The 19,781-nt window shown below is 35.9% G+C and overlaps 1 non-coding gene across 1 annotated transcript; it reads right to left on the bottom strand.

The window, feature by feature from the left end:
• Positions 1-4,993: 4,993 nt before the first annotated feature.
• On the bottom strand, positions 4,994-5,066 carry TRNAC-ACA (transfer RNA cysteine (anticodon ACA)). The gene has a single exon. It is a non-coding gene; the product is annotated as a tRNA-Cys (tRNA).
• Positions 5,067-19,781: the final 14,715 nt, after the last annotated feature.

Here is a 19,781-nt window from a genome sequence, read left to right as displayed (position 1 = left end):
AAGATCGATATGGAAAAGATGAAAGAAATTGATACAAAATCTTGAGATACGTAGTACATTTGCACCAAAGGCCAACTAGATCATTAAATTTTAACCTCAAATTGGCAAAGGTTCATTTCTCACACTAGTTTATTAAACCTTGTCGGACCGTAAAGAAAACAACTATCGCAATGTCCATATATTATATGTTGTACAATATTATAGTATTAATTTTAATTTTCCTAGCAATTTTTTTCTATTCTTCTATTAAAATTATAGCATATAGCCTATTAACCTGTTGTATCCTATAGGATTCTTTGTCAATTTAAGGGTTAAAGACTATTATGTTGATAAAATTGGCCAACATAGAAATGAGGAGTCAGTGATTATTATTATTAACTGCAAATATCGAAAATGTTTTTTTTACTCCAAAAATCACTGAAGTTTACCCATCTTCTCCCTTAATAGGGAACTGCAAAGAAAATAATAATAATAATAATAATAATAATAATAATAATAATAATAATAATAATAATAACAACAACAATAGTAATAATATTCCCATTCGTTGTACATGTCCGTACCATCGTAATATTCTTTTTCTCACTATTGTAGATATATCTTCTTCCACCTCCATTCATTCATTCATTCATTCATTCATTCATTCATTCATTCATTCATTCATTCATTCATTCATTCATGATATTCCATAGATCTTACATGAGAAATGAACCTTTAAGATGTGGAACAAGACAAAATTTTACAATATTACAATTACAGTTTTTACAAATTTTTACAATATTTTACAATTTTTACAGTTCTACAATTCAGTAATTTTCTACAATGATGAGGTGAGGTCCGAGGATTCGCCAAACGATTACCCGGCATTTGCCTTTTGGTTGGGGAAAACCTCTGAAAAACCCAACCAGGTAATCAAATCAAAGGGGTGAAATAAAGTGATGCCGAGGACTCGCCATAGACCATCCGGCTTCAGTCCCACGGCTGGGGAAAACCTCGGAAGAAACCATTCACTGAGACCAAAGGGGGATCCAACCCAAACCCGAACGCAGCTCCAGATCAGCAGCTCAGCGAGTCTGCCGACTGAGCTACAGCGATGGCTCTACTAAAAATATACAATACATAGCCAATCAGATTGTTATTCGTAGAATCTCTGTATTCAGTATTCTTTCTGTTCTTGATTTGCTGGATGCTCTTCTTAAAAATCCATTTATTATTATTATTATTATTATTATTATTATTATTATTATTATTATTATTATTATTATTAGTAGTAGTAGTAGTAGTAGTAGTAGAGAGGGCTTGGAATTGAACGGGTTACATCAGCTGCTTGTCTATGCGGATGACGTGAATATATTAGAAGGAAATCCACAAACGATTGGGGAAAACACGGGAATTTTACTGGAAGCAAGTGAAGAGATAGGTTTGGAAGTAAATCCCGAAAAGACAAAGTATATGATTATGTCTCGTGACGAGAATATTGTACGAAATGCAAATATAAAAATTGGAAATTTATCTTTTGAAGAGGTGGAGAAGTTCAAATATCTTGGAGCAACAGTAACAAATATAAATGATACTCGGGAGGAAATTAAACACAGAATAGATATGGGAAATGCCTGTTATTATTCGGTTGAGAAGCTTTTGTCATCTAGTCTTCTGTCAAAAAGTCTGAAAGTTAGAATTTATAAAACAGTTATATTACCGGTTGTTCTATATGGTTGTGAAACTTGGACTCTCACTTTGAGAGAGGAACATAGGTTAAGAGTGCTTGAGAATAAGGTGCTTAGGAAAATATTTGGTGCTAAGAGGGATGAAGTTACAGGAGAATGGAGAAAGTTACACAACGCAGAACTGCACGCATTGTATTCTTCACGTGACATAATTAGGAACATTAAATCCAGACGTTTGAGATGGACAGGGCATGTAGCACGTATGGGCGAATCCAGAAATGCATATAGAGTGTTAGTTGAGAGGCCGGAGGGAAAAAGACCTTCAGGGAGGCCGAGACGTAGATGGGAAGATAATATTAAAATTGATTTGAGGGAGGTGGGATATGATGGTAGAGACTGGATTAATCTTGCTCAGGATAGGGACCGATGGCGGGCTTATGTGAGGGCGGCACTTAACCTCCGTGTTCCTTGAAAGCCAGTAAGCAAGTATTATTATTATTAGTAATGGTAGTAATAGTAGTAGTGGTAGTGGTGGTGATGGTGGTGGTAAGAGAAGCAGCAATATCAATAGTGGTGGTGGTGCATATAATAATAATTTTTTTAACTTACTCTTTTATCTTTAATTTTCATCCCCTTTCCTGTGTTTTGAGAACATATTTCACACGTTTTTCATTAATTCCTTTTTAAATTGGTAGACAAAATCTTCATAAACGGGTTCACAACCTTTGCCATGCATCGTCTCGTTTATACAAGTGACAGAATAGGATGTTAAAATTTCTGCTGGACATCAATACATCGCTGAGGTTGTTAGCTGCATGTTTCTGAAGGAGAGCAGAGGAGTACAGGTTTAATGCACTCCTCTGTGTAACATAACGGCCAGGTACGGTTGTGCATTACGCAGCGGGCAGTTTGTGCCGTGCGTCATACGCAGGCAGCACAATGGAGATTTACGGAGCAGCCTAATTAACGGGGCTTGTGCAGCACCTCGGTCGTAGCATTGGGTCGCGTTTTTTATACTCACAAATAAATAAAAATTAAAACGTTAAATCTCGCCTCTCCTTCTTTTCCTCTCCGGATGCAGCAGCTCTCTCCCGTCTCCCTCTTTATTTCTGTCCCTCTCTGTATCCCTTTCACTCACCAGGGACCGAAATCACGACGAATATAATAGGGGAGAGGGAGGGTGGATATAAATGAAAAATACCCGCAGAGTGGCTGCTAATTTTCATAACGCAAGCCCCAGCTATACACTGTCTATGTGTAGTCTAATAATATAATTATTTTGTGATTTGGAGCGTCCATTAAGGTCTATATTACTTTCTAATTACCAGTTAGTTCCAGCAAAGTGAGCTCTCCACAATCCTCCCTCTCTACCAGGCTCCTCCCCCGCCGCCCTCACCCCCTGGTGTTTCCTGGACGGGGCGTGTTCCACATACACATGCCGTTATGTATAAAATGTGTACTGCATTCTTCTACTGAATTTTTTTTAAATAACTTTTTAATAACAACATTTTTGCGATATGTGGAAATCCTATTGCGTCATCGCACAGTAGGCCTACAGAAATTACTCGCATTTACCACGAGCTCCGAAAGAAGCGTTAAGAATCGTGGCAGACGCTCTTCGTGTAATAATAGGCCTATTGGTCCATCATCTTGTATTGAGTGTAACAGAAGGGTGATTTAAGGTATGTATTAACGTTTGAAATGGCGTTTTTATGACTAAAACTTTCTTTGTAATAATGTTAGCTGCAAAATCCTAGTACAGAGCATTGTACGCATAAACAGCAATAACTTAGTGAAAGAAATTTGAAAATTGAGTAATTTTTAGAAAATATATGGCATTTTGAAGAAATAGAATAATTTTTAATTAATTATTTTTTTAAGGAATCAAAAAGTGAAATTGAAGTTTCTGATATATGGCTATGTTAGTCTACTTTCATATGTTGTCTGATAAATATCTTAAAAAGGTTGGTTAAAAAATGTAGATTTTCCTCCAAAACGTTAATACATAGCCTACCTTAAGGTATTCATCTATCCTAAATTTTTAACTTTTCTTAAAAAATTGGATTTTTTATAGTACGTTACGTAACGAGGCTATAATGGTAGTAATTAAGACGCGAGTATGTTTATGAAACGAGCACAAGCGAGTTTCATAATTTTCATGCGTGCGTCTTCATTACCATTATAGTCAAGTTTCATACGACTTTTTATGCTCGACCATATTTCTAACTTGGAATTATTCATAAGTATTCATGTTATTTTTATCTGTCTGAGGAGCAGAACTGACCTTGTGCAATACCTCGTAAATTGTGAGATGTGCGCAGACGCGAAAGTATTGATTTTTTCCGAGAAACAAATGTCGACATTGACTTTGATATAATCTAGAGAGTAAAATAAACATTAATCTTGATATAACCTTGAAATTGAATTAGACATTGAAAAACGAGATGACAAATTGAATTTATTTGAATATTATTTACAATTAACGCTAATTATTATAGTAACAGAACTGACTTTATTTCAAATACAGATGATTTATTGTGCAATTGGTGAAATTAATTTGCGGGAATGTGTTTTGTGAAAGGCTGGAAGATGACGGTGAATTGATGTTAATTTGTGTGTTGTTTTTTTCGACTGAGTTTAATATTGTATTTGAGATTTCAATTTTATTTTGGATCGATTCTTCAACATAACCTTCTGCGACAGTATTGGATTTCCAGCCTCCGTGACGTTTCAATGTTGTGATGTCGATTGCATATCCGGGAATAATCGATACCTGCGCTTTCATATTGCTACAATGGTATTTTCTGATTGGTGGAACACGTGAACTTTAATGAATAGGTGTACTTTAATGAGGTCCATTAAAGGGCTGCTACCAGGTGTATAATTACTACATTTCGGCATGGTCGAGCATAAAAATCTTTATAGGCCTATAATCTGAAAGCTTGAACTTCCTAGTTTTCAACTACATGTCAATTTTGTCTATATTTCGTCATGTTTAAGAGTCGTTAAGTATGCATTTCTGCATTCTTCTTTGTACAAGGGAAGTTTCGTTTTTTTACGCTCTCTATTGGAACTGACGGCAGCCACTGCATTGTTTTGGAACGTACTGCCATATGCACTGAGTTCAATACCGTACTGAAGGAACTGAGCGAGGAGTGACGACAATCCTGCGAGACTACCGTGGTACACAGTGGCACGAATGCCCATGACTGTTCTAAATCATAAACCGATGGTAAACAACAACAGATCATATTATAGATTTATTAATTTGTCCTACAGAATAATATCTGTGATAATGACAATTAATATTTGAGGAGAAAAATTTGCTCCGGCGCCGGGAATCGAACCCGGGTCCTTGGTTCTGTGTACCAAGCGCTCTGACCACTGAGCTACGCCGAATTCAATCCACAGCACCGGACCGAACCCTCCTCCTTCATTGTTACCCTTTGTGGCCTGACTCCAAGTTAGGCATTACATGTTGACGTATATGTCCAATGTCAACTGCCATTATACTAGGAGCGCACTCAGCTGAGTGACTTGTTTGGCCGGGATTCCGCAGTTATGTGCACTGTATAGCTGCAGTGCTTATATTTGTACAGATTACTGTGCACTTAACTGCGGAATCCCGGCCAAACAAGTCACTCAGCTGAGTGCGCTCCTAGTATAATGGCAGTTGACATTGGACATATACGTCAACATTTATGCCTAACTTGGAGACCTGCACTCATATCCCCATTAATCTCCCTAATTACTTTAAATTAATTAACTAATTACATCTCTCCCCCCTCTTCGTAATTGAGCCATCATATAGCCAAATGGCTTGTCTCAAAATTGAGACGATTCAACAAGGCTCAGGACAACAATCACCTCCTACATAATAGCCAAATTGGCTAGTCTCTTATATGAGACAACTCATCCTGCCTAAGGTATTCCGTGGTTTTCCTCAGGCGTAAGACAAATGTCGGGATGAGCCCTATAAGAAATGGGCCACGGACCTATATGCCCTTCCCCATATATATTCCACCCTTATTATAAACGATGTATGCCCTAGTTCAGATAATATAAGTAGTCTATTAAATATACGAGGTCACTCAATAAGTCGCAAATTGAAAGGACAGGGACCTCTCAAATTGCAGATTAGATTACACGGCGCTTCTTCCGACGGCCTTCACATGCTTTGTCATCGAACAACAGATGACGGCGTCTTGCCATTCTAACGGCAAACACCAGCCAACTCCTCCTCGCCCCGTTCCGTGATCACTTGATCAATCTCAGCCCCCCTCGCGTATGTGGTACCTAAGAGGTTACGTCCAATTTCGGCTTCCCCTTCAAAATTTTCTAGAGCTCCTTCAGAGGAGCAGCGTAACCCGGAGTGAGACTAGTGGCCAACAGGCTTGGAGCTCACATATTTAGTTTTGTACAGCCCCCAACCCCTTGCAAGGACGCGTTTTGCGTACCTTTTAAAATTTTCCTCCCAATTCTCCTTCGATTTTTCGATTTTTCGATTTCGCCTAACTTGGAGTCAGGCCACAAAGGGAAACAATGAAGGAGGAGGGTTCGGTCCGGTGCTGTGGATTGAATTCGGCGTAGCTCATTGGTCAGAGCGCTTGGTACGTAGAACCAAAGACCCAGATTCGATCCCCGGCGCCGGAGCAAATTTTTCTCCTCAAATATCAACAACAGGTCAGCCAGAAAACAATGGATAAGCTTTTTCTAAATTTAGAACAGGTCGAATAATACTGTATAATCTATGATCTCAGTGTTGTTATTATTATTATTATTATTATTATTATTATTATTATTATTATTATTATTATTATTACTTACTGGCTTTTGAGGAACCCGGAGGTTCATTGCCGTCCTCACATAAGCCCGTCATTGGTCCCTATCCTGAGCAAAATTAATCCATTCTCTATCATCATATCCCACCTCCCTCAAATCCATTTTAATATTATCTTCCCATCTACGTCTAGGTCTCCCTAAAGGTCTTTTTCCCTCCCGCCTCCCAACTAACACTCTATATGCATTTCTGGATTCACCCATACGTGCTACATGCCCTGCCCATCTCATACGTCTGGATTTAATGTTCCTAATTATGTCAGGTGAAGAATACAATGCGTGCAGTTCTGTGTTGTGTAACTTTCTCCATTCTCCTGTAACTTCATCCCTCTTAGCCCCAAATATTTCCCTAAGCACCTTATTCTCAAACACCCTTAACCTATGTTCCTCTCTCAAAGTGAGAGTCTAAGTTTCACAACCATCAGAACAACCGGTAATATAACTCTTTTATAAATTCTAACTTTCAGATTTTTCGACAGCAGACTGGATGATAAAAGTTTCTCAACCGAATAATAACAGGCATTTCCCATATTTATTCTGTGTTTAATTTCCTCCCGAGTATCATTTATATTTGTTACTGTAGCTCCCAGATATAACAATAATAATAATAATAATAATAATAATAATAATAATAATAATTATTATTATTATCTTATTCGATTACTCAAACCGTTGATACTTATTTTGACGAACTTGATGTTAGCATGCCAGTGTTCCTGCGAAAAGAGTTAAATCTCCACCAAATCGAATCCGGTGCGGTGCATTTGTGGTCGAAAACATTGCCATGCAGCAAGAACGACTGACCCACAATTACACCATGTAACTAGTTACGTAACAAAGAAGTGCGTGTAACTGTTGCCACGGTGTGAAGTGTCCCGTGTTCGCAGCCGTCGAGCCTTGCAAATTCAAAACGTTTTGACATCCAAATGGCTCGTTTCCCTTCTTTTGTCAGTTTTCACATCATGTACTTGGAATTAGAGTACCAGTTTGTTTCCAGCTGTTGAAAACAGAAACGAAATTAACAACTTCGCGTGGCGAGCTGGTAGTTGCAATGCTGTTAACAGTTTGTTGATGCTGTTGCCAACATAATCGTGTTTAAATTTGATGGGGGTATACGATTCGTGTGTACAGTGGCATGTTAACGGCCAGCAGGTCAAGGGCTATCCAAAACTGCCATCAGCAATGCCGCGCTTTGCATTTTAACACAATATCAGTAGTGGTGCTGGTGTAGTCGTAATAGTGGTGGTGATGTGGTAATCATATTCACCATTTACGAGTTACATATTCATTAGTGCTCTTCTGCCCAAGGACAGGTTTTTCTTTCACCGCAAACCTAATATTCTCCAATGTCCCCTCTCTCCCGCCTTCCCCTTCGTCTCCGCAAACGATTAATATACCTTATATAATGTTCTCAATCATCTGATATCTTCTTCTGCCCCGAAATTTCCTCCCGTTCACCATTCCTTCCAGTGCATCCTTCTGTAGGCAGTTTCTTCTCAGCCAGTGGCCCAGCCAATTCTTCTTTCTCTTCCTGATTACTTTCATTATTCTTTCTTCGCTCACTCTTTCCAACACAGCTTCATTTCTTAGTCTGTCTGTCCATTTCACACGCTCCATTCTTCTCCATATCTACATTTCAAATGTTTTAGTCGCTTCTCTTCACTTCGTCGTAATGTCCATGTTTCTACCCCATACAATGCCACACTCCATACAGAGCACTTCACTAGTCTCTTAGGGTCATATTCATAGACGTTCTTAGCGCTGGCTTCCGGTGGGTGATCAGTGAACTAACGTTTTTCGTATTCATAAACCATTGTTAGCGATATGAATTGATATGAATCCTGTACAAGTAATCAGTCGATAGCCGGGGCTAGTTTAGCACGCTCGTAGCGCGGGCTAGCGAAAAGTCTATGCATAACATCCTTAGTTCTTTCTCCAGAGGTCCGCAGAAGATGCTCCTTTTATATTGAAAGCTTCCTTTGCCATTGCTATCCTCCTTTTGACTTCCTGGCAGCAGCTCATGTTACTGCTTATAGAACACCAACAAGTATAGTGGATAATTTTTGGTTTCATCCAAAGGCCTTCTGATTAGTCTTCTTTTATGTTAGGACCGTGTCTATGTATAGGGGTTGCACTTCGGATATGCGGTAAAAGCAAATATTAGTATATCGAAAACAACTATAATTTTTTAAGTACGGGTAATACACTGACAACGATGATACTATAATATTACAGTAGAACATGAAGTCCGATAACGGTAATACATTGGGACCGTCTTCTTATTGGTTGAAATAAAATGGATGATTTCGGTGTTAAACCTGTGATTATTTTGCTGGATATTTCGTCAAGTAAGTTTCAGTTAAATGTATTGTGTTATGTTTAATATAACATTTGTTACTACTTATTTGTTATTGCTTATACATATCACACATCAGCATCACCAAAATATAAACTAAGCATGGTTTCTACATTGCCTGCACATGATTTTGTTTAAGCTGATGAGCTTGATTGTTCGTAATTTTGAAGATTGTGTTTGATATAGTAATTTAGTAATAAACGTAGCTCTGTTGGAAAGAGTGGGTGAAGAAAGAATGACGCTAAAACTGACCAGGAAGAGAAAACGAATTGGTTGGGTTACTGACTGAGAAGAAACTGCCTACTGAAGGATGCACTGGAAGGGATGGTGAACGGGAGAAGAGTTCGGGGCAGAAGAAGATATCAGATGATAGACAACATTAAGATATATGGATCGTATGAGGAGACAAAGAGGAAGGCAGAAAATAGGAAAGACTAGAGAATGCTGGGTTTGCAGTGAAAGACCTGCTCTTGGGCAGAACACAATGAATGAATAGTAATTTAATTTTTATATATTTATAAAGCCATAGGTTATTAAATTTCGCCGTAGAATGTGAATGCAGCAAGACGTTCAAGATGACAGTGCCAAAGATTTTGCTCACTCTGTTTATCTCTTTTTTTCAGCTAGAAGAAGCGAATGACTACTCACGCCCAACGACACCAGAGTGCAGGAACGTATTGCTTAAATCTTCTGTGGTGAGTCTTGAATGCTTTGTCTGTCTTTTCCTTTGTGACAACAAGCAGCACAATTTGTATCTCCGGCATTTCTTACGTAGTAACACTTTGAAATATGATGGGAACTGTAGTGTGATGACGTATGTTTTCTTATATGGAAATTCGGAGTTAAACTACATTTTATGTCGTTTACAATGCATAAAGAATCCATATGCGGACTTAAGCCAAAATTCTTCCGCGCTCTGAGTCGAAAAAGAAACAGAGCATCGAGTGCAGATTTCTGACACTGCGTCGCATAGACACTAAAGCCTGGTTCACAATAAACCGGGAACGAGAACCAGAATGAAAACGAGAAGCAGAGGACGTGAATATGAAAATTTTTGATTCACAATAAACCGAGAACGTAGATGACTATGCATATCGATATGAATGTCAATAACGATATGTAAAGTCGATATTACGCATTCTGATGTTATTTGTGTATAATTGACCAATGGCGTTCTCTCATGAGTACAATGCAGCCAACATAAACACAGGTTAACCAACTTCGAAATTTCAACTGAAACATTTCATTAGGTACGGTACTATAAATATGCCCATGCATCATTATTATCACAACGTATTTTAAGTCTACCATGACGTAAAATAATTAGAGAAGAAACATTTGTAATAGAACAAAAATGAACACAACAGTAGTCATTGAATTGAAGCATGAATATGTAGTGTGTAATACAACTAATACAGTAATAAAATATGATTCACTTACGATCGGTGTTCAAAGATGCAGCTATTGAAAGCCACGTATTCTCCTTCATTTTCTCATCTTTATACGAGGCGCGCCGCTTATCGTAAACGTGAGGATTTTCCTCAACACTCAATATTAGAATCTCATCAAATGAAACTTGCTCCATGATGCACAGCACAGAACAAAATAATGCATAGGTTATGTCACGGTCTTCTTGCTACAAAATATACGACGACAAAATAGCTTTTAGATGGCAATAGAATGAATCTAGTGGGCTGTGATCGGAAACGTGAACGCCAAAGTTGAAACTTGGCCAACTCTCCATTCCCGATCCCGGGAAGCTTTTTCGTTAATTTTGAATGCTCACATTTAAATGTACACATTTTAACAATTTTACCGTTTTCGTTTTCGTTTTGATTCTCGTTTCCGGTTTATTGTGAACCAGCCTTAAGACTGTCCCTGCAGCTTACCAAGGAAGACTGTTTTCCTGACCGCTAATTGAACACAATTACAAAGCTTAAACATGGCGTAACCATAGGAACCGTAACTAGGTGTAATAATTGAAAAGCATTTCTGTGAACAAACGTTAAGAGAAATGGTCTATTACTAGGAAGGGCAATGAATTTCTAGAGGTGAAAATGATAGGGTGGGGCTCGGTAAAGACAATTACTGGATAATACTGAAAGAGGGAAAGGCTCGCCACCCTACCCCATTATCTTCTGGCCTAGTTGCCTCATAAATCGTACCTTCTTGCTATCACTTGCGAGGTTCAGACCTGTCTTCGGATAGTTGACTAAACAACAACAACAAACAGCAACTGAAAGAATGATTCACGACAGATTTTGGGTTCAATTATTCTCTCAACTCAACCGAGTCAGATATCTCATACGTTCCCCAAGGGGTTCGCAATCGAGAGGTCCGCGGTTCAAATCCCCAGACCGACCAACCTGACTATGGTTTTAATGTGGTTTTTAAATTTATTGTAAGTCGATATAAGTTTATCATTGTTATAATATTAGGCTCATATACATCAATACACTCGCAATAAATTTCATACGACACAATAGTCAAAGGCGAATTGGAAGAAAGTTTTCATATTTCACCCAATAATAACGTGATATTATTCACAAGAATTTTTAATGTAATTTAAATAATGAAGACTTGTAATTTTATATTGATCTTTGTATATTTATTTTTAAGCTTTTAACTTTATTGATATCAATGGTATACAAAAACAGAGGTTATTATATTATGAATGTAAAAAATATATCAGATGATGTCGCAAGTAAAAGGTACGAAAAAGTTAATATCAACAATTAAATATGTAATATAATATTACATAATGCAACGAGCCTATAATGGTAGTAATTAAGACGCAAGTATGTTTGTTTATGAAACGAGCGCAAGCGTATGTTATGGTTATGTAAGTGAGTAGCTAACTGACCTGAATTGTGAGGTGTGCGCAGACGCGAAAGTATTGATTTTTTTCCGAGGCCGAATGTCATCGACCTTGATATAACGTAGAGAATAAGATGAACATTAGCCTTGACATAACCTGGAAATTGATTTAGAATTGAAAAAAGAGATGACAAATTGAATTTATTTGTATATTATTTACAATTAACGCTAATTATTATAGTAACAGAACATACCCTTCTGTGACAGTATTGGATTTCCAGCCTCCGTGACTTTTCTCTAGTTGTCTTTCGATTGCTGAACACCTGAACTTTAATGGATAGGTGTACTTTAATGAGGTGCATTAAAGGGCTACTACCAGGTATATAATTACTACATTTCGGCATGGTCGAGCATAAAGGTTTTATACCTTATGTATAACATGTTAAGTCATTAACGGAAGAACATTGAATCCACATACTGTATTTCAAAGATTTATCGGAAAAACTTCTTCAAAATGAACTGAAAAAATTTCTTCCTTCATCTTACTCAGATGATCTTCGCAGTTTTATTATTAGCCTATGTATGTACAGTATGTGCCAAAGCAAAGAATACTGAAATTATGTCTCATCTGCTATTCGCGTTTCCCTAGCAACGATTATGTTATATTTGTTGTATATAATAATTTGACATATTGTGAATTCAGTCTCGTGTTGATATCTGCAATTTATGGTTACTGAAATTATAAAAATACTCTGCAAATCAAGATAAGTCATTATAACATGCAAGACGACATAATACTGATCCCGTACGACGGAACTTCTGGACAACAGCTAACATTGTTGTGTTATTTGTTAAATCACTCCTGGTACTGCTCTTTAACGTGGCGCAATCTCGGCCCATTCTGACGCCCCACTCCATATGACCGGAAATAATGCTCGACCATAAAGACCTTCTCCTCTGTTGTGAGAAACATAATTGCAGAAATCAACACAACACTGAATTCACAATATGTCAAACTATTGTATACCGGTATAATAAATAATTATTTCGTTGCTAGGGAAACATGAACGGCAGTTGAGTGATAATTTCAGTACTGTTTGTTTTGGCGCATACTGTATTTTATAATTTATTGCAAAAGATATTTATACGTTCGGAATAATTTGTGGCTTTGTAATAGTTTGCCTTCATTTATAAAATTTTAATTGAATGTGTGAATAATTTCTTGAACTCCTGTCCATTCTCTTATACGTTCACTATTGTGTACCACGGAGTAATTTCTTCTCTCGGCAGTTTTGTAAGCCTATAGTGGTTCTGTAAAGTCTAGTATTCCGAACCATAGAATAATGATTCTATCTCATATCAGCTGTTTCACATATACATTATCTTGTTTCTTTAATATCCAGTATTCTGAACCATTTCGTAATAATTCCATCTCTCGTCAGTTGTTTTAGACGTACTTGTTATTATCTCGTTTCCTTAGTTTCCAAAACTCTAAATAATGAAGTAATAATTTGATGTCTATCCAAGCCAAGAACCGTACTAGACCAAAAGAATATGACGGCCTTGACTGATTTTCCGTTGGTTAAAAACCAGAGCCAGTATACGCAATAAAATATAGTCCCGTAAAGATTTCATAGTAACTAACGTTTTTACACACATTACGTCAATTCAAATCAGTGCAATGTGTTTAACCATTATGCTAGATTAAAATAAATCTAATGTACCTAGCTATTCATTAATGTGTACATTAGTACGGTTCTTGGCTTGGATAGATATTAATCTCTTGTCATTTGTTTTACTTCTATCTTGTTGCTATAGCATCAGGCCTCTGAGCCACAGAGAAATAATTTCATCTCTCATCAATATTCTTTTACTTGTCTTTTTTTTTTTCTTGAATAACCAGAACTAAGAACCATAGAGTAATAATTTCATATTATAATTTTCATTTATATCTTGTTTCTTTAATACCCACAACTCTGAATCATAGAGTAGATAATAATTTAATTTCTCATCAATTGTTTCACACCTACTTTCATCTTGTTTCCTTAATACCAATAACTGTGAACTATAGACTAATAATATTTCATCTCTATTTCGTTATACTTGATTCTTTAATGTGGAGGGCTTTGAACCATAGGACAATGACTCAATCACTTGTCAGTTGTTTTGCTTACATCTTGTTTTTGTCCACATCTGTGGAGTAACGGTCAGCGCTTCTGGCCGCGAAACCAGGTGGCCCGGGTTCGAATCCCGGTCGGGGTTGAGGTTTTTTCCGGGGTTTTCCCTCAACCCAATACGAGCAAATGCTGGGTAACTTTCGGTGCTGGACCCCGGACTCATTTCACCGGCATTATCACCTTAATTTCATTCAGACGCTAAATAACCTAGATGTTGATACAGCGTCGTAAAATAACCCAATTAAAATGATCTTGTTTTTCAATATGCAGAACTCTAAACCATAAATTTATGCTGGAACGGCTAATACTTTATTGTATTGTATTGTATTGTATTGTATTTATTAACATTCCATGGTATTAATACATTGCTTTACATCTAGAATATGGAACAAGTAAAAAAACTTAATACTATTATAAAGTCTTAGGGTACTATTCATAGACATTTCGCTAGCCCGTTCTACGAGCGTGCTAAACAGAATTCATATCATATCATATCATATCATATCATATCATATCATATCATATCATATCATATCATATCATATCATATCATATATCATATCATATATCATATCATATCATATCATATCATATCATATCATATCATATCATATCATATCATATCATATCATATCATATCATATCATATCATATCATATCATATCATATCATATCATATCATATCATATCATATCATATCATATCATATCGCTGACACTGGTTTATGAATACGAAAAACGTTAGCTCGCTGATCATCCACCGAAAGCCTGCGCTAAGAATGTCTATGAATACGGCCCCTAATTTATAGTCACAGTCTAGGTGAAATATATACACAGACTTGATTTACAATATAGTCTACTAGTACAACACAAAGTTTTAGTATCAATTTCATGAAGTGTTATTGAATGTCATGAATTCACCTACAGAATAGAAGGCGTGAGAAATTAGGTACTTCTTTAATTTGGCCCTAAATAATTTTATGTTTTGAGTTTCATTTTTTATATCGATAGGGAGGCTATTAAAAATTTTTACTGCCATATAACGCACTCCTTTTTGACAGCACGATAGACTTTCCGATGGAGTATGAAAGTCATTTCTTTGACGTGTATTTATGATATGAACTGTTGAATTAGTTACAAAGTTTTCACGATTACATACGAGGAAGACTATTAATGAAAAGATATACTGACAAGCCATGGGCATTATTTGTAGTTTTTTTAAAATAGTCCTACAAGATTCCCTAGATTTGGCACCTACTATTATTCTAATTACTCTTAATTATGACATTTTATTGAATTTATGTGATACCTGTCACATTTGAGTTATTATTTAATTATATTTCCATATCGTTTTGACTATATCATTACCATAGTTCAATTGAGTACTAATACATCTGGAATCATTGATGTCTCTTTCTTGATTAATACAATTTTTACCAATCTATTTCTGTTCTAGTATAATGTTTCTGATATAATTTCTTGAGATTTGTTTTGCCATAAATATTTTCAGTTAATTTAATTCGTGTACTTCAATTAGGGAGCACCAAATGTCACTACAGCTCGCAGTTGTACCGTTCTCGCACACAGCGATGTCCTTCCTCGTGACTCCGTTCGATTATGTCAAATTGGAGCTTCATAATTGCCTGCCCGGGCCGCGATCACAGAGCTCTGTTGAGCAGAGGGCGCCCAGACACGCTGCTCGTCTTGCGTGTGCTAAGGGCACGCCCTACAGTTAGCCCTCACTCATTTACCGGTCGGTAAATGCTGTGTTTGCACCTACTTGCTGAATACAATGGCCACTGTCCCGACACTTGTTGGTTTTAATTCATCGGCTCTTACAAAATTGGAATCCAATTTACCACTTCTAAATGAAAGAGTCAGGTTTTAATGACGCTTTACAGCTTTGCACACAACATTAACTTCGTTAATTCTGCTCGAAATGAGACAATCAGTTAAAATTAGTACAAATTTAAGGGCTGAACGAACTATTAGTGAAACATCTTTACGACGACAAAGAATAACTGAAACACTGAATTCTGTGCTATGCATCACAAATGTAACTACTGTACTGTAAGTAGGATTTACAGACTCTTTTAAATCTACTTCAGTATGGGTACATGTTCATAGGGGGTTCCACAAGGGTCTGTGTTAGGGCCTGCCGTTTTTTATAATGTTCTTAAATTATCTTTGCCCCTTAATTAGAGAAACAGATTCCCTCTATTATTTGAAAATGACTTACCTACTATGGCTTTTAAGGAACCCTAAGGTTCATTGTCGCCCTCACATAAGCCCTCCATCGGTCCCTATTATGAGCAAGAATAATCCAAACTCTACCATCATATCCCACCTCTCTCAAATCCATTTTAATGTTATCCTCCCATTTACGTCTTGATCACCCCAAAGGTGTTTTTCCCTGCGGCCTCCCAACTAACACTCTATATGCATTTCTGGATTGGCCCATACGTGCTACATGCCCTGCTCATCTTAAACAACGTCTGAATTTAATATTCCTAATTACGTCAGGAGAATAATACATTGCGTGCAGTTCTGCGTTGTGTAACTTTCTCCATTTTCCTGTAACTTTATCCCTCTTAGTCCAAATATTTTCGTAAGCACCTTATTCTCAAACACCCTTTCACTTTCAGAGAGGAACAGAGATAGGGTCCAAGTTTCAAAATCATACTGAACAACCGGTAATATAACTTTTCTATGAATTCTAACTTTTACCTTTTTTGAGAGCAGACTGGATATGCAAATGACATAAGTGTTGTAATTACAGACAACAATTTTGCCACATTCAAATATAAAACAGAAATAATTCCTCTTAAAAGTTTACCACTGGTTCACAAGCAAGAATCTAGGACTGAACATTAATAAAACTAACATAATTCAATTTAAAACCACCTCAAATCAGAACAAAGGACACTCATAACATAGGGCATATACAGGCTGGAAATGAAATAATCCTGCAGATTTTCAGAGTAAAAAGCTCATGATGTATGCATAAAAAAAGTGTAATACCATATTGGTGGAAAGTTCATAGTTTTCTCAGAATTTTTTTTTAATGTTCAACACCCTCTTATTCAGTAACTATTGCGAATAGAATTTTTATTTTTGTCCATATCGATAGAAAATCTAATGAAGAATCATTTATTCCTCTGGCGTATTTCAATAGCGTGAACAGTTTTAGTGTAAATTTAATTTAAAAATAATTTTTTTTCAAGCCACTGAACAATACGACTAAATTAATGCAGATTTAAAAGACAAAACTGAAATTATTTCCGTAATTTGCTGATTAAATTGCCAACTTCTTTACCGTGGCCTAGGCTTTGGACAATGAAGCACAAGATTTCGAAACTAGTCGAGCAATATAACACAGTAAAGAAGTTAGAAATTTAATCAGTGATACATAAGTGTTAAAAGTGTAGGGGAGACTGTTGTACTTTTAAACACTTTAAATTTTTTTTTTTATTTTTAGAAATGAAATTTTTTAAATGAAAAATGCTTGAAATAATTATTGAAGATTCCTTTATAACTTCCTGTATGTAGTTTCCTGTTTTACAGATCTATTAAGGATGGAAAAAATAAAATGAAGGGATATGTGATGTGTTCAAAGGTACAACAGGTTCATGTACCTTGGAACATACCCTCTTGTAAGTTGGAACACATGGAATATAGGTGAGAATATAGCTGTAAAAACTGACAATCATATTTAAAATGTATTTGCAATCATAAACCAGAGTAGGCTTCTCTGATTGAGATTTTATTTCCTGGAGAAGCAATAACTGCTTCAACACCTTTCTTCAAGGCATCTGTATCAATTGGGGGGCTCTTAACTCCAGACTTATTTCGTGACATGATCTTAAAATAAAAGAAAAACAAAACCCAGAACTTCTAACATGTAACCCACTAACATATAACAAGAAAATTAGAAACGTGTTAATATCTTCAATTTGATTAAATAAATTTATAGCCTATGTGTATGAATTAATCAACCTATATTATATTTGTATTCTATAATTTTGAAATATATATTAGTCCTACTTTTCACGTGCGATATTATTCTTCTATAGTGTTAATATTATATTATATAATTCCATTGCCGCTGTAATTATATTTTAGTTCCTATTTTATTTTACTTATTTATTTATATTATTATTTTTTATTTTAATATTATATCTGAACTGCGACCGAGCACGAGCGCTGCTCATTCGGTCTCAAATTTTGTTAATACTACTGTATTTTCTTTTTATATTGCTTGTATTATTTTATTTGTATTTCTCTTTGTTTGTTTTGTAAATATATTTCCTTATTCTGTATATTCTGTATCTTGTAATTTGGAACATATTCCATGGTACAAGATATTTTGTGTTCATAGGTGCAAGAGGATGCCTTTTAAACCAATATGGCTCCCATAACTAGAGATTCGAACAAATCATGGAGATTAAAATATGTCATTACTCACCAGATGATAGGGAACACACCGTACTTGGAAGATATTAACAAATGCAATCTGGTTTTGTGTTAGAAAACATGTCAATGAACGAAATGTTTACTTTTGGTACTAAAAAACCTTCTTTTGTCGACGGAACTCACACTTTGCAATAAATCAAACTGAAACTACGACCAGAGCTACTTAGCGGCTTTCTCTACAATCTACTTCAGTTCGAGTCCTCTAGATAACAGAAAAAAATTAAAAAACAAAATATGTTCAACGGTGCACTATGCTAAAGGTACAACAGTCCCCTTACTTAGAAAAATGGAGAATTAATAATTTATTATCATAATACACTGTTCTCTTAAACTGACTGGGGATATTGGGAATTAAATCAGTGGCTTTCCCAAAACACGCTGTGAAATGTTTAATATAGAACAATTTTATCTCGAAAATTAAGAGAAAAGAGCAAAATTGTATTAATTTTATTGTTTTAAAAATCCAAGGAATATCCCCTAATAACATTGCTTACGATTCATCTTTCAAATATGTAATAATTAGCATTTTGGTTTTGTTTGTTCCTTACACACAAATTAGCCAGTGTGTAACGTAATAACATGACGTGCGTCCCTCCGTGTTGACACCAGAGTACATTAAAACAGAGTACATGCTGGACGACGCTATTTTTGACGGACGTCATTGACGCATAATGAAGGCATTCATAAGCGATAGTGGCAGAGATTCGCCGTGTGGATTACAAGGCAGAGCGATACCCGGGCGGAGGTGTTAATTGTCAGCCCCGTATAATTCATGATTAGAACTGAATTAGGCAGGTGTGGCAGCTCCCATGGGAAGCGCCTCCTTGCGCCCGTCTGCATGTCAGGCTAATCAGCGACCCGACTCCGAGCAGCAACCTCGATGGACGTACTGATTTCAGTCCGCAGAGCGTGTGTTCAACCTCGGTCTAGAATAACAGACAATGACAAGCGACCAGCACAGTGTGCAGAGGCACTTTGCGAACGAATGCCTTGCGTATATTGTAGTCTATTGTGTCATATTATATTATATTATATTGAATTACATTATATTATATTATAATATATTACATTAGATTGCATTACATTACATTACATTATATTATATTGCATTACATTGCATTACATTATATTATATTGCATTACATTATATTATATTACATTATATTATATTATATTGCATTACATTACATTATATGATATTATATGATATTGCATTACATTGCATTATATTATATTGCATTACATTACATTATATTATATTGCATTGCATTACATTATATTATATTGCATTCCATTGCATTACATTATATTATATTACATTACATTATATTATATTGCATTATATTATATTGCATTACATTACATTATATTATATTATATGATATTGCATTACATTGCATTATATTATATTATATTATATTGCATTACATTATATTATATTGTATTATATTAC

Source organism: Periplaneta americana, chromosome 3, assembly GCF_040183065.1.
Source record: "Periplaneta americana isolate PAMFEO1 chromosome 3, P.americana_PAMFEO1_priV1, whole genome shotgun sequence".
Lineage (NCBI taxonomy): Eukaryota > Metazoa > Arthropoda > Insecta > Blattodea > Blattidae > Periplaneta > Periplaneta americana.
This window is presented reverse-complemented; position numbering and strand designations above follow the sequence as displayed.